Here is a 14,690-nt window from a genome sequence, read left to right on the forward strand (position 1 = left end):
GATGCAGTATCGCCTCATCAGTTATTCCAATTACCCATCTAACCATCAGCATTTTTCTGTAGCACCACATTCGAACGTTTCTGTTCTCTTCTATTCGGAATTGCTTATCGTCAACGTTTCACTTTCTTAGGTTTCACTCCGAATATACACCTTCATAAAAGACTTAAAGTTACATTAGATGTTAACAAATACCTGTTATTCACAAATGCGTTTCTTGTTATTGCCAGTCTATATCGTGTCTACTTCGGCTATCATCAATTATTTTGCTGCCCAGACAGCAAAATTCATATACTAATGTTAGTGTCTCATTTCCTAATCCAATCCCATCAGCATCACCTTTTCCATTATGCATGTTTTACTTTTGTAGTGTTCATCTTCTACATCTATCTACATCTACATGACTACTCTGCAATTCACATTTAAGTGCTTGGCAGATGGTTCATCGAACCACAATCATACTATCTCTCTACTATTCCACTTCCGAACAGCGAGAGGGAAAAACGAACACCTAAACCTATCTGTTCGAGCTCTGATTTCTCTTATTTTATTTTGATGATCATTCCTACCTATGTAGGTTGGGATCAACAAAATATTTTCACATTCGGAAGAGAAAGTTGGTGACTGAAATTTCGTAAAAAGGTCTCGCCGCGACGAAAAACGTCTATGCTGTAATGACTTCCATCCCAACTCGTGTATCATATCTGCCACACTCTCTCCCCTATAACGTGATAATACAAAACGAGCTGCCCTTTTTTGCACCCTTTCGATGTCCTCCGTCAATCCCACCTTGTAAGGATCCCACACCGCGCAGCAATATTCTAACAGAGGACGAACGAGTGTAGTGTAAGCTGTCTCTTTAGTGGACTTGTTGCATCTTCTAAGTGTCCTGCCAATGAAACGCAACCTTTGGTTCGCCTTCCCGACAATATTATCTATGTGGTCCTTCCAACTGAAGTTGTTCGTAATTTTAACACCCAGGTACTTAGTTGAATTGACAGCCTTGAGAATTGTACTATTTATCGAGTAATCGAATTCCAACGGATTTGTTTTGGAACTCATGTGGATCATCTCACACTTTTCGTTATTTAGCGTCAACTGCCACCTGACACACCATACAGCAATCTTTTCTAAATCGCTTTGCAGCTGATACTGGTCTTCGGATGACCTTACTAGACGGTAAATTACAGCATCATCTGCGAACAGTCTAAGAGAACTGCTCAGATTGTCACCCAGGTCATTTATATAGATCAGGAACAGCAGAGGTCCCAGGACGCTTCCCTGGGGAACACCTGATATCACTTCAGTTTTACTCGATGATTTGCCGTCTATTACTACGAACTGCGACCTTCCTGACAGGAAATCACGAATCCAGTCGCACAACTGAGACGATACCCCATAGCTCCGCAGCTTGATTAGAAGTCGTTTGTGAGGAACGGTGTCAAAAGCTTTCCGGAAATCTAGAAATACGGAATCAACTTGAGATCCCCTGTCGATAGCGGCAATTACTTCGTGCGAATAAAGAGCTAGCTGCGTTGCACAAGAGCGATGTTTTCTGAAGCCATGCTGATTACGTGTCAATAGATCGTTCCCTTAGAGGTGATTCATAATGTTTGAATACAGTATATGCTCCAAAACCCTACTGCAAACCGACGTCAATGATATAGGTCTGTAGTTAAATGGATTACTCCTACTACCCTTCTTGAACACTGGTGCGACCTGCGCAATTTTCCAATCTGTAGGTACAGATCTATCGGTGAGCGAGCGGTTGTATATGAGTGCTAAGTAGGGAGCTATAGTATCAGCGTAATCTGAAAGGAACCTAATCGGTATACAATCTGGACCTGAAGACTTGCCCGTATCAAGCGATTTGAGGTATCTACTTCTAAGAGACTCATGCTAGCAGATGTTCGTGTTTCAAATTCATGAATATTCCATTCGTCTTCCCTGGTAAAGGAATTTCGGAAAACTGCGTTCAATACCTCCGCTTTAGCGGCACAGTCGTCGATAACAGTACCATCGGCACTGCGCAGCGAAGGTATTGACTGCGTCTTGCCGCTTGTGTACTTTACATACGACCAGAATTTCTTCGGATTTTCTACCAAATTTCGAGACAATGATTCGTTGTGGAACCTATTAAAGGCATCTCGCATCGAAATACGTGCCAAATTTCGCGCGTCTGTAAATTTTAGCTCATCTTCGGGATTTCGCGTTCTTCTGAACTTCGCATGCTTTTTCCGTTGCCTCTGCAACAGCGTTCGGACCTTTTTTGTGTACCACGGGGGATCCGTTCCATCTCTTACCAATTTATGAGGTATGAATATCTCAATTGCTGTTGCTACTATATCTTTGAATTTGAGCCACATCTCGTCTACATTCGCATAGTCAGTTCGGAAGGAATGGAAATTGTCTTTTAGGAAGGCTTCTAGTGGCACTTTATCCGCTTTTTTAAATAAAATTATTTTGCGTTTGTTTCTGATGGATTTGGAAGAAATGGTATTGAGCTTAGCTACAATGACCTTGTTATCACTAATCCCTGTATCAGTCATGATGCTCTCTATCAGCTCTGGATCTTACATCCTCTTTTCAAGACACTTTCCATTCCGTTCAACTGCGCTTCCAAGGTCTTTCCTGTTCTTTGTAAACCTAAAGTTCTTTTATTTCTTCTTCCTGAAAATTATTTCTCACCCTAAATTTCTACGTCTACATCTACACCTACATGTTTACTTCGCAATTCACACGTAAGAGCCTGGCAGAGGGTTCATCGAACCATTTTCATACTACTACTCTACCATTCCACTCTCGAATGGCGTGTGGTAAAAAAGAAAATCTAAATATTTCCGTTCGAGCTCTGATTTCTCTTATTTTATGATGATGATATTTCTTCCTACGTAGATGGGTGTCAACGAAATATTTTCGCATCCGGAACAGAAAGTTGGTGATTGAAAATCCGTAAATAGATCTCGCCGCAAATAAGACCGCCTTTGTTTCAGTGACTGTCACCCCAACTTGCGTATCATACCATTGACACTTCACCCCTATTGCGCGATAACATGAAACGAGCTGCCCCTCTTCGCACTTTTTCCATGTCCTCCGTCAATTCTACCTTATACGGATCCCACACCGCGCGGCAAATTTCCAGCAGAGGACAGACAAGTGTAATGCAGGTTGTCTCTTTAGTGGATTTATGGCATCTTCTAAGTATTCTGCCAACAAAGCGCAGTCTTTGTTTCGCCTTCCCCACAATATTATCTATTTTATCTCTCCAATTTAAGTTGCTCGTAATTCTAATTCCTAGGTATTTAGTCGAATTGACAGCCCTTATATTCATTACTCAGTTTGCAGACTGAATAACATCGGGTAGAAGCTACAACCTTGTATGGTTTCTTTAAAAGCTATAGAAAACCTTTTGCTCTCTATATTCTATCCCTGCTGCCACGAGGATTTCAAAGAGTGTATTCCAGTCAACATTTTCAAAACATATCTCTAAATTTTCATAAGCTATTAACAGACGTTTGTCTTTCTTAAACATATGTTTTAAGACAAGTCTTACGATCAGTACTGCATCATATATTCTTACACTTCTGCAGAACACGAACTGATCTCCCCTGAGGTCGATTTCTATCAGTTTTTCCATTCCTCTATGAAATAATTCGTACCTTTGATTTGATGGAATTGCATTTTCCTGGAGACGTATGAGTCCCAACTTCATCTTCGATCATGATAAAAGCTAAAGTAATTAAAATTTGTGCCGGCTGGGACTTGAATCCCGGTCTCTTCCTTACGAGGAATTGTTCTAACAACTACGCTACGGTGACATTGTAGCTGAGACCTCTGCACGGACTACCCTGGTCGAAAGACCTCCGTAACATATATCTCAGTTCATACCTTCCGCTCATTTTTCCCAATTTAAGAATGGGGAAACGGGGGTGAAGGCGTGAAGTGTGGTTTGTGTCAGGGAGGGCATTGGAGTGTGGTCTGTGCAGGAGTGTAAGGCATAACGCCACAAGCAGGAGAAGCATCTTCAAGACCCCACCTTGAGCCAAATTTTTACTCTTTACGTCTGGTTCCATCCTTAATTCGTATCAGTATTTTGCATGAAGCAGGCAAAAAGGAATACAAACGTCTCAAAAATGAGATCGACAGGAAGTGCAAAATGGCTAAGCAAGGATGGCTAGATTACAAATTTAAGGATGTAGAGGCTTATCTCACTAGGGGTAAGATAGATACTGCCTACAGGAAAATTAGAGACACCTTTGAAGATAAGAGAACCACTTGCTTGAACGTCAAGAGCTCAGATGGAAACCCAGTTCTAAGCAAAGAAGGGAAAGCAGAAAGGTGCAAGGAGTATATAGAGGGTCTATACAAGGACGATGTACTTGAGGACAATATTATGGAAATGGAAGAGGATGGGGATGTGGATGGAGATGAAATGGGAGATACGATACTGCGTGAAGAGTTTGACAGAGCACTGAAAGACCTGAGTCGAAGCAAGGCCCCGGGAGTAGACAGCATTCCATTAGAACTACTGACGGCCTTGGGAGAGCCAGTCCTGACAAAACTCTACCATCTGGTGAGCAAGATGTACGAGACTGGCGAAATACCCTCAGACTTCAAGAAGAATATAACAATCCCAATCCCAAAGAAAGCAGGTGCTGACAGTGCGAAAATTACCGAACAATCAGTTTAATAAGTCACGGATGCAAAATACTAACGTGAATTCTTTACAGATGAATGGAAAAACTGGTAGAATCCGACCTCGGGGAAGATCAGTTTGGATCCAGTAGAAATATGGGAGCACGTGAGGCAATACTGACCCTACGACTTATCTTAGAAGCTAGACTCAGAAAAGGCAAACCTACGTTTCTAGCATTTGTAGACTTAAAGAAAGCTTTTGACAATGTTCACTGGAATATTCTTTTTCAAATTCTGAAGGTGGCAGGGGTAAAATACAGGGAGCGAAAGGCTATTTATAAGTTGTACAGAAACCAGACGGCAGTTATAAGAGTTGAGGGGCATGCAAGGGAAGCAGTGGTTGGGAAGGGAGTGAGACAGGGTTGTAGCTTCTCCGCGATGTTATTCAATCTGTATACTGAGCAAGCAGTAAAGGAAACAAAAGAAAAGTTCGGAGTAGGTATTAAAATCCATGGAGAAGAAATTAAAACTTTGAAGTTCGCCGATGACATTGTAATTCTGTCAGAGATAGCAAAGGACTTGGAAGCGCAGTTGAATGGAATGGACAGTGTCTTGAAAGGAGAGTTTAAGATGAACACGAACAAAAGCAAAACGAGGATAATGGAATGTAGTCGAAGTAAGTCGGGGGATGCTGAGGGAATTAGACTAGGAAATGAGACACAAAGTAGTAAATGAGTTTTGCTATTTGGGGAGCAAAATAAATGATGATGGTCGAAGTAGAGAGGATATAAAATGTAGACTGGCAATGGCAAGGAAAGCGTTTCTGAAGAAGAGAAATTTGTTAACATCCAGTATAGATTTAAGTGTCAGGATGTCGTTTCTGAAAGTATTTGTATGGAGTGTAGCCATGTATGGAAGTGAAACATGGACGATAAATAGTTTGGACAAGAAGAGAATAGAAGCTTTCGAAATGTGGTGCTAGAAAAGAATTCTGAAGATTAGATGGGTAGATCATATAACTAATGAAGAGGTATTGAATAGGACTGGGGAGAAGTTTGTGGCACAACTTGACTAGAAGAAGGGATCGGTTGGTAGGACATGTCTCAGACATCGAGGGATCACCAATTTAGTATTGGAGGGCAGCGTGGAGAGTAAAAATCGTAGAGGGAGACCAAGAGATGAATACACTAAGCAGATTCAGAAGGATGTAGGTTGCACTAGTTACTTGGAGATGAAGAAGCTTGCATAGGATAGAGTAGCATGGAGAGCTGCATCAAACCAGTCTCAGGACTGAAGACCACAACAACCACAACATTTTGCATCCATCATTTATGAAATCGATTTTTCAATAATATTCACATCTGACAGCACCTGATTTCTTTGGAACTGGAATTATCATATTCTCTAAACATTAGGACGTCTGAATTGGCATAATGTAACAAAAAATTTGTGGTAACTGCTTGTTATTGGCGACATCACTTCCATTAGGAATGCGGCTGTATCCGTAACCGTACGGCGCGAGCGCCGCATTTGCTGGCCGTGTTGTATTAAGCAGAGGTGACCCGCATACAGGCGGCCGCTGGATCCCATTAGCAGGCCGGTAATGGGCAATACACAGCTGATGCATGGCGCCAGATAATTAACGCGCGGCTGGCTCCGGACCACGCAAGTGTTCCGCAACCACACCAGCGCAACACTGCCACTCTCTGGGAGATTTGTTTTACTTCTTATCGTCTTTCGCCCTCTGAGGCGTTTGCACGCACTGAAAAGAGTTCAGACCAGTTTCTCCTCATTTCATCTCGCATATGTCTACATTGTGTTGTTATTGGTATAAATGAAAAGGGAGACTATAGGACAACGAAACAAACAAATAATCCCAAGTCCCAGATACGACATACGAGGAGCGTTCAGTAACTAATGCTACACATTTTTCTCGCAATGAGTTTCGGTTGATGAAATAAGAAATTTGTTGTGGGACCTCGTGAAACATTCCTGTATTCAGCTCCTATAGTTTCACAAAGTAGATTCTGTAGGAATCAACATGGATTCCGGAAACAGTGATAGTGTGAGACCCAACTCGCTTTATTTGTTCATGAGACTCAGAAAATATTAGATACATGCTCGCAAGTAGATGCCATTTTCCTTGACTTCCGGAAGGCGTTTGATACAGTTCCGCTGTCGCCTGATAAAGTAAGAGCCTACGGAATATCAGAGCAGCTGTGCGGCTGGATTGAAGAGTTTTTAGCAAACAGAACACAGCATGTTGTTCTCAATGGAGAGACGTCTACAGACGTTAACGTAACCTCTGGCGTGCCACAGGGGAGTGTTATGGGACCATTGCTTTCCACAATATATATAAAAGACCTAGTAGATATTGTCGGAGTTCCATGCGGCTTTTCGCGGATGATGCTGTAGTATACAAAGAAGTTGCAGCATTACAAAATTGCAGCGAATTGCAGGAAGATCTGCAGCGAATAGGCACTTGGTGCAGGGAGTGGCAACTGACACTTAACATAGACAAATGTAATGTATTGCGACTACATAGAAAAAAAGATCCTTTATTGTATGATTACATGATAGCAGAACAAACACAGGTAGCAGTTACTTCTGTAAAATATCTGGGAGTATGCGTACGGAACGATTTGAAGTGGAATGATCATATAATATTAATTGTTGGTAAGGCGGGTGCCAGGTTGAGATTCATTGGGAGAGTCCTTAGAAAATGTAGTCCATCAACAAAGGAGGTGGCTTACAAAACACTCGTTCGACCTATACTTGAGTATTGCTCATCAGTGTGGGATCCGTACCAGGTCGGGTTGATAGAGAAGATCCAAAGAAGAGCGGCGCGTTTCGTCACAGTATTATCTGGTAAGCATGAAAGCGTTACGGAGATGTTTAGCAAACTCATGTGGCAGAGTCTGCAAGAGAGGCGCAGCTTGCTGTCCAGGTTTCGAGAGGGTGCGTCGAATATATTGCTTCCCCCTACTTATACCTCCCGAGGAGATCACGAGTGTAAAATAAGAGAGATTCGAAGCTTTCCAGCACTCGTTCTTCCCGCAAACCATACGCGACTGGAACAGAAAAGGGAGGTAATGACAGAGGCACGTAAAGTGCCCTCCGCCACACACCTTTGGGTGGCTTGCGGGGTATAAATGTGGATGTAGATGAAGTTCTGAATGCCGACGGCGCTATACGTTACTTTCAAAACGGCGTCTGTAACGGAGGTACGTTCCAAGCAGAGAGCTGTCATTGAGTTTCTTTTGGCGGAAACCCAGAGCACGGCAGATATTTATAAGCTCTCGCACAATGTCTACGGAGACCTGTAAGACAACAAAATCACGGTGAGTCGTTGAGCGAGACGTCTGTCATCATCGTCGCAAGGTCGCACAGATCTCTCCATTTTTTTTTTTTTTTTCGGACGTCGTCACAGACGATGAAACATGGGCTCAACGCCACTGGACTGTTTCTCTTCAACCATCCTCCAGCCCGGATCTCGCTCCTTCCCACAACCGTCTGTTTGGCCCAATGAATGATGCCCTCCACTGGATGCAGTACATGGATGATGGGGAGGTTATTATGCAGCAATATGTTGGCTCCGACGTCCAACAGTAGAGTGATACCACGCTGACATGCAGACCCTCCAAGTAAGGTGGCCAGAGATTATATTGAATAATTGGATTTTATGCCAAAAGAGTGGGGGAATAATATGGTGTATTGAAATCCTAAATAAAAACAACCTGCTTTCAGAGAAAAAATGTATCGCATTACCTCTTGAACCCTCTCGTATTACGACTCAGTATATGAACACCTTATAACAGTCACCGAGGTTCCAAACTGTAGATGTTCACTTCAGGACAAAGACATTACGACAAGTGCTCCATATGATAACTGTTCATGTGACGGCAGGCTTCATTACATCTCCTCATCGATGCACATACAGGTATGAAAATCACAGTTGCACTCCACAATGCGTTCGAGTTCACCGCCCGCATCTCGTGGTCGTGCGGTAGCGTTCTCGCCTCCCACGCCCGGGTTCCCGGGTTCGATTCCTGGCGTGGTCAGGGATTTTCTCTGCCTCGTGATGGCTTGGTGTTGTGTGATGTCCTTAGGTTAGTTAGGTTTAAGTAGTTCTAAGTTCTAGAGGACTGATGACCATAGATGTTAAGTCCCATAGTGCTCAGAGCCATCGAGTTCACCAACACTGTCAACAGGACTGAAATACACTGAAAGACGTGCACTTCATTCACCATTCAGTGCTCGTGTTTCATATTTCCTATCCCACCATTCTGATACTCGGTAAATTAATAATTCAGGCCCTGTTAATAATTTCTATGGGTTGCCTAATTTATTTGACGATGTTTACAGTTTGTCTCACTCTGATTTGTGAGAGGAGCTTGGCGCTAGGAATCTTCTTTATTTATGGGCGAGGGCGGCAGTCTTCCTAGCAGCCATAATGGTTTCCCGTCCTTTTTCCGATCGCCAGAGTAGCACGTGGTGTCGTTTGAAAGTTCAGTAGTGGCCAAAGTTTCTCCTGTTCTCAGTTCCCCATCCTGCCTTACCAACCTTGTAACTGCTATTTCTGCTAGATTTTAACGTCGCGAGGTCGCCTCCCTGTGAGATTCCGGCCCTCTGATTGGCCAGTTCAGGTGCGCGCCCGTTTTTCGCGGGTAGCCGCCAACCGCCCTCTGCGGGTGGATATGGACGAAGGAGCAGTAAGGCAGTTCTAGTGTGACCGTGCCAGAGACTGTACGTGCTGCTTCCAGAAGGTGAAGTTTCGGTAAGCATGAGCGCCGACGTGCACTATAACTTCGCGCCCTGCGGCCCAGAGGGAATGTCATAGCTCATTTTACTCATGTGCATCTCTTAAATTACGGTTTACGCATTTTTCCGGGTTATAAAACTGTAGGTTTTACTTGTACAGTTGGACATAATGTGCGCGTAGTGTTGGTTAGTCACAGTAGCTCGCAGTTCGACACTAAAGTGTATACTTCCATGCTCACTTTTCCGCTTCGTCTGGCAGTAGCTCTTTCAGTTCTCCCGTGCAAAATTTGACTCAGTATCTAAGTCTTCCTAGCTTGAAAAATTGTTCCCTTTGTCCTACGCCACGTGGTGAGCGTCTGGCGTCCCTTCGTGTTTCGTTAACGTAATCGGGCCGCGAGCCACAGTTACCTAGTATCGCCTGTATGAATAGTTTCGCGTTTCCTTTAGTACAGGAGGCTACCTAGCGATTCACCCCTAGTAGCATCTTTCTTAGTCTTTGGCTGATTCGTGGTGGTGGTCGTTGCATGCCTGCAACTCCTTCCTTTAGTAAATTGAACTCCATTTGGTAATACGGCGATCGTTCCTAAAATTCCTTTTCTCCTGCTACCTTGGCTTATTATGAACGTACTTTGGGGCAGGCTGCTGAACTCAATTCTTTCTTCCCCCACCCCCATTTGATTCTATAATTGTTCAATATTCAAATAAATGAGTCCTTTAATCTTTACAATTTACATAAAATCACCCCTAGTGTCAGAGTAGAATAATGCTGAACTATATCGGTTACTTTAAGGTCGTGCAAGTCTCGCACCTTTAATGATAGGATAAAGATTCAATATCGCGCGCTTGGCACGATCATTGCACGCGTGGCACCGATAATAGTAATAATAATTTTCAATGATCCCCCATTGATAAACTGGGAAGTGTTCACGGGTCAGTGTGAGTACGTGGGCACTAAATCCACTTGATGTGGTGGAAGTAGTGGCCTCTGTTTTACCTTGCTGGTTTAGAAAATATATCAAAATTACAGCCCCTACAGCAAGGGAAAATGGAAACGAGCCACCGCTTTAACACCCTAGCTTATAATTGCCCTCAGAAAAAAAAAAAAAAAAAAAAAAACGAGGGGTTCAAGTCTGGAGACCTGTGAAGTCGTGGTATTGGCGAGCGACGACCCATACACGTGTCCAAGATTCGTGCTACGTATTTCCGAAAAGCCACATCGAATTTTTCCGGTGCACGATCATTCATGAGCCACATACTCATCCTTTCACAATAAGGAAAGCACTCAAATATTGCCGACTGCGGAGGTCGAGCGGTTCTAGGCGCTTCAGTTCGGAACTGCGCGGCTGCTACGGTCTCAGGTTCGAATCCTGCCTCGGGCATGGATGTGTGTGATGTCCTTAGGTTAGTTAGGTTTAAGTAGTTCTAAGTTCAAGGGGACTGCTGACCTGAGATGTTAAGTCCCATAGTGCTCAGAGCCATTTGAACTCATTATTGCGTACGCTTCCGCGACCAGAATCAGTTGACGTAGAAGTTTTCTAAATATCGTACCCCGTCGTTACGTAGAAAACTGGAGAAAGCAACGCTTAGGACACGGTTACAGCTGCCTTCCTCTGGGTCGACTGTTATACTGGGTGATCAAAAAGTCAGTATAAACTTGAAAACTTAATAAACCACGGAATAATGTAGATAGAGAGGTACAAATTGACACACATGCTTGGAATGACATGGGGTTTTATTAGAACCACCCCATATTGCTAGACGCGTGAAAGATGTCTTTCACGCGTCGTTTGATGAGGATCGTGTGCTCAGCCGCCACTTTCGACATACTTAGCCTCCCAGGTCCCCAGACCTCAGACCGTGGCTTTGCGGTTACCTGAAGTCGCAAGTGTATCGTGATCGACCGACATTTCTAGGGATGCTGTTCACAATATTATTCCTCGACTACAGCTGATGTTGAATGATGGTGGACATATTGAGCATTTCCTGTAAAGAACATCATCTTTTCCTTGTCTTACTTTGTTATGCTAATTATTGCTATCCTGATCAGATGAAGCGCCATGTGTCGGATATTTTTTGAATGTTTGTATTTTCTCTGTTCTAATAAAACCCCCATTTCATTCGAAGAATGTTTGTCAATTTGTACCTCTATCTACATTATTCCGTGATTTATTCAGTTTTCAAATTTATACTGACTTTTTGATCACCAGGTACTTTAACTTTGCGGAGTCTCTTGTATTTTGCAGTAATGCTCACTGAGCATGACGTTACGTCACAGTTTTAAAAGATCATTATTATGATTGGTCTCTTGAGGCGGAAGGAGCGAAAGGAGTAAATCGGAAGCGTACACTTACGGACAGGTATTAGCGCCCCCCCTTCCTCCCCCCCCCCCCCCCCCCCACCAGCGCAGAAGAACTTTGTAAGTAGGCTATTTAGGTTTTTTTATTGGTACCGCCACGTAGCGCTCTGCATGAAGATCACTGGTAGTGCTGTGTGCAGTCTGTGGCTGGTTCACCTTGTTGTCTGCCATTGTAGTGTTGGGCAGCGGCAGCTGGATGTGAACAGCATGTAGCGTTGCGCAGTTGGAGGTGAGCCGCCAGCAGTGGTGGACGTGGGGAGAGAGATGGCGGAGTTTTGAAATTTGTAAGAATGGATGTCATGAACAGATATATATATATATATATATATATATAATGACTATTAAGGTAAATACATTGTTTGTTCTCTATTAAAATCTTTCATTTGTTAACTGTGCTTATCAGTAGTTAGTGACTTCCGTAGTTTGAATCTTTTATTTAGCTGGCAGGAGTGGCACTCGCTGTATTGCAGTAGTTCGAGTAACGAAGATTTTTGTGAGGTAAGTGATTTGTGAAACATATAGGTTAATGTTAGTCAGGGCCATTCTCTTGTAGGAATTACTGAAAGTCAGACAGCGTTGCGCTAAAAAAATATTGTGTGTCAGTTTAAGCACAGTCTTGTAAAATTTTTCTAAGGGGATGTTTCACCTTAGCATTTCTTGGCTTACATTAATCCTCAGGGCGGTACACGCTTACTTTGTGTACCATGTGTATGGCAAGCACAAGGAGCCCTAGCTAATATGGTATTTGCTTATACAACTTTACACATTGGTACCATATTCCTCTAACACAGAATGACACAGCTATGTGATCATTTAACTGAGAGAGGAAAATATTCACAGTGACAGATGTTTACATAATTACACGTTGGATAACTTCACACTTATGAAATTGTATTTTGTCTGTACTTTGTGAAATGTTCGTATTTTTTCGGAACCATTGTGATACTATGAGAGCTTTGAATGATGTATTTGGTATGGGATCATGATTTTTAAAGTACGTTTGAGTAGATGACACTTTTGACATGAGCAGAGAATTTTTTTTAGGTTTTGAAATTATTGGAGGAAGCTACGACGATTTTGGGATTAGGCTGAGTTTTTATGATGTTATGATGACGATGTGTATTACGTTGTTGAGGTATGTTTATGATCAATAAGCTGATGCTATATGAGTATCTGTTATGATGAAATATTGAAGAAGTGTCGACGAATAAGGTAAGGAATAATGAGTAGTGGTTAGGTACTCTGGTTTGTGAAAAAGGTTGTTGGAAACCAAGAATCGTACTTTAAGAGTTATGAAATGTGTGTATATGCGTGAATGTATCACTATGCTGTCGAAAATTTTTTTTGACAGTATTATATTTAAATGATTTTGTTTCTACAGATTTGTAACGCAAATTCTGGACCTGTGAAATATTTTTATATGAGACTGTCGCTGTAGTGCAAACTGGTGTCGTAAATATTTCGGTGACAAAGTTAAGTGACCACCTTCACGTAATGAGTCGTGGGCACCCAGCTACGCGACAATCGCCTCGAAAAAAGCCATTAGTGTGTGCCTTTCAGAGGCACAGGTGGAGAAAAAAAAGGCCATTATCCTCGCTATTGAAATTTCTTTGTAGAAAGCATCGTAAATACGACACACTCAAACTTGAAAACATATGATTATACTGTGGAGCTCTTCATTTTTGATATTTACTAAAATGCCCAATGAAACGATGAGAACCATTTCACGGCTATTGTCTTGCTAGTTGAAAGATTTTTTACTGCACTATGAAACGCCATATGGCTAGTGAATGACGTTTCACGCCTTGCTTTGTCTATTTTGTTTAATATGTAGTTTCTAGCTGCACTGCAGCATTGGTTAAAATAAAATTTTATGGATGTACTAATATAAATATTTTCTGTCTACAGATCCAGTATATAATAATAATGTGATATACTTCCAAAAAATAAGGGAGCACAAAATGACATTTCCCTTCAAAGGAACTGCATACATAATTTTATTTTCATGTTCTTGGTAATTTATTTCATAGAATAAGTTTTTGTGGTGCACCACTTTAATTATATAGACATTGAGATGTGAATATACATTTCCCTTACCTGTATTGTTGTCTTAAGTGTACTATTTTTTCTGTTAGTGGGTTTGTCATGTTTAGGTATAAGTTATTACATTTATTGGTGCTTGCTTTGCTTACTTGCATTTTTTTGTCATTGCTGTTTGTATTAATTGTTTTGTGCTGCTGCATTGCCCCTTCCCTTAGTTTAGCATCTGAGCTCAGTAGATTTAAGTTAGCTTAAGAGGGGTAGCCTATATAAAAGAATGAGTTGCGATGAATTGGAAGAAATGAACTGAGAGGTTATACGAAAAATGTACAGAAAGCAGGTACAGGTAGGATTTTCTTGGAAATAAATGATGAGGTAAGATACTGGAAAATAAATAATGAGGTAATAAATATGTGAACATATAAATACAGAAAGCATGCTTGGATAGGATTTTTTTGGTAGAAACAAATGTTGAAATAAGACAAAAGATCTATGGAATGAAGTTTTGGGTTGGACTGCAGTACCAAATGCTACACTGAAAACAAACCCTGTCCTTTCCTCCTGTGTTATTCCACTATGTGTTTGGGTACCCTTGTGTATTTATTTTCTTCCTGTTGCTATTTACTGTTTCATAGAATTTCTTCTCTTCTAATACTAAGCTACATTCACTATGATGAGGAATACTGTTATCCTCAAATATAATTTGCATTAATAACATGTTATTTACTTCGTAAAGACGTTTACACATTATTTATTCTGTTTTGTTCTTATGCTCATGTGTGAAGTTGATGTTTCAAAAGTTATTCTGATCTTTTATGTATGTGCTTATGTCGTAATTTTTGTAACAGTGATGTGTTTGTTATTTCGATTCTTTTGTAAAGCCTGTATTACTGCAAATATT

This window comes from Schistocerca gregaria, chromosome 6, assembly GCF_023897955.1.
Source record: "Schistocerca gregaria isolate iqSchGreg1 chromosome 6, iqSchGreg1.2, whole genome shotgun sequence".
NCBI classification, from domain to species: domain Eukaryota; kingdom Metazoa; phylum Arthropoda; class Insecta; order Orthoptera; family Acrididae; genus Schistocerca; species Schistocerca gregaria.